The following is a 2500-nucleotide window of genomic DNA, read 5'->3' as shown; positions in this document are numbered from 1 at the left end:
ATCATGTGATTTGCTTCCTGCTCAAAGCCTAAAGAATATGTCCAGTCCAAACCGCTGTCCTCCCCACAACGCATTGAATACAAGACCTTGATGAAACTCATACAATGTGACTAAAATCAATAATGAAACTGTGTATTCCATATAGGCCTTCTCTTTTCTCCCTGTAGCGTTTCTCACATCTATGAGAATTAATCTGAATAGAAGGAGTTTCTAACATAATGTGTGGGAGGGAGGAATGCAAGGGATACTTTCTGACTTGGAGATGTGGGAATGAGTATGGTCATTTAGTGCACGTTGGTGGAGGGAGTGAATGGAGTGTGATTTCAATGAAGCACTTACGGTATATGTGTATTATATACTCACCGGCCACTTTATTAGGTACACCTTGCTAGTACTGGGTTGGACCCCCTTTATTAGGTACACCTTGCTAGTACCGGGTTGGACCCCCTTTTGCCTTCAGAACTGCATTAATTCTTTGTGGCATAGATTCAACAAGGTGCTGGAAACATTCCTCAGAGATTTTGGTGCATATTGAAATGATAGCATCGCGTAGTTGCTGCAGATTTGTCGGCTGCACATCCATGATGCGAATCTCCCGTTCCACCATATCCCAAAGGTGCTCTATTGGATTGAGATCTGGTGACTGTGGAGGCCATTGGAGTGCGGTGAACTCATTGTCATGTTCAAGAAACCAGTTTGAGATGATGTGAGTTTTGTGACATGGCGCGTTATCCTGCTGGAAGTAGCCATCAGAAGATGGGTACACTGTGGTCATAAAGGGATGGACATGGTCAGCAACAATGCTCATGTAGGCTGTGTTTAAACAATGCTCAATTGGTACTAAGGGGCCCAAAGTGTGCCAAGAAAATATCCCCCACACCATTACACCACCACCACCAGCCTGAACCGTTGATACAAGGCAGGATGGATCCATGCTTTCATGTTGTTTACATCAAATTCTGACCCACCATCTGAATGTCGCAGCAGAAATCGAGACGCATCAGACCAGGCAACGTTTTTCCAATCTTCTATTGTCCAATTTTGGTGAGCCTGTGCGAATTGTAGCCTCAGTTTCCTGTTCTGCTGACAGGAGTGGAACCCGGTGTGGTCTTCTGCTGCCGTAGCCCATCTGCTTCAAGGTTCGACGTGTTGTGCGTTCAGAGATGGTCTTCTGCATACCTTGGTTGTAACGAGTGGTTATTTGAGTTACTGTTGCCTTTCTATCATCTCGAACCACTCTGGCCATTCTCCTCTGACCTCTGGCATCAACAAGGCATTTTCGCCCAGAGAACTGCAGCTCACTGGATATTTTCTCTTTTTCGGAACATTCTCTGTAAACCCTAGAAATGGTTCATGAAATGGTGCATGAAAATCCCAGTAGATCAGCAGTTTCTGAAATACTCAGACCAGCCCATCTGGCACCAACAACCATGCCACGTTCAAAGTCTCTTAAATCACCTTTCTTCCCCATTCTGATGCTCGGCAAATGATGTTGTTTTTTTTACATTTTTTGTTTGTTTCCATTTTGTTCTACCCTTGTATCCCATCTTAACCTGACAAGTAAGACCATGTTTACCATCGTTAGACCATCAGTCAGTGGTAATACAGTCATAGCTATCAGTATCCCATCAACACTGCATGATTAACAAAGCAATAAGTTACCAAATGGGTCTGATACATAGGCTTACACAAAGGGTTTATGGATGACAGCATTTACAGTAGTTAATATAAACATTTTCCCTTCTTAACACATTGAGACGTTGACATTAGTAATAATAAGCTGTCCAGCAGGTAATGTTGCTCTGTAATGTAATCATTTGTGGGTGGAGAACAAATGGAGGCAACACCTTAAAAACCTTACTATCACACTTGTTGGGGTTGGATTGCATTGGCACTTCTATTGGACTGAATAATATTAGCAATGATGATTAGCAATTAGCAAAATAAAATTTACTTCAGACCAATAACAAGACATCAGCTACACATATTCATTAATTAACATAACATAATATTCAATTGAGGTTTGTGACCTCACAATCCAAAGCTAGTCCTGTGGCTCGAGCTCCACAGCTCATGTTAGAGCCAGCTACTTTCAACTGAGGCTAATGTTTGCCTATTGCTAACAAACGTAAAAAAATAAAAACCTAACACAGCTACAGTATCTGTACTAAACATTAATAATTAACATTAAAAATAGTCCTTGGTGACCATCAAACACAACTCAATGAGGTGTTTTGTATCACAGTAGTTCAGTGAGTGGGCTCTTTTTCTATTGAAAGAAACAATTGCACATTTTTGCAAACAATTGCCCAATTGCCCCAGACAGGACGTGACCTCCTAATGAAGGGCAGAGTACCTTTCCATTAACTGCATTGAATTCATCCATAAGAACATAACGCATCAGACTCATTGGGTAGGTTATCGCTGTGTTAAGTTCCGTGGGTGCATGCATACCGACAGTACTGTAGGTAGCTTTCGTATTACCACTGACTGAGTAACA

Source organism: Argentina silus, assembly GCF_951799395.1.
Source record: "Argentina silus genome assembly, chromosome: 11".
NCBI lineage: Eukaryota > Metazoa > Chordata > Actinopteri > Argentiniformes > Argentinidae > Argentina > Argentina silus.
Note: the sequence above shows the minus strand (reverse complement) of the source record.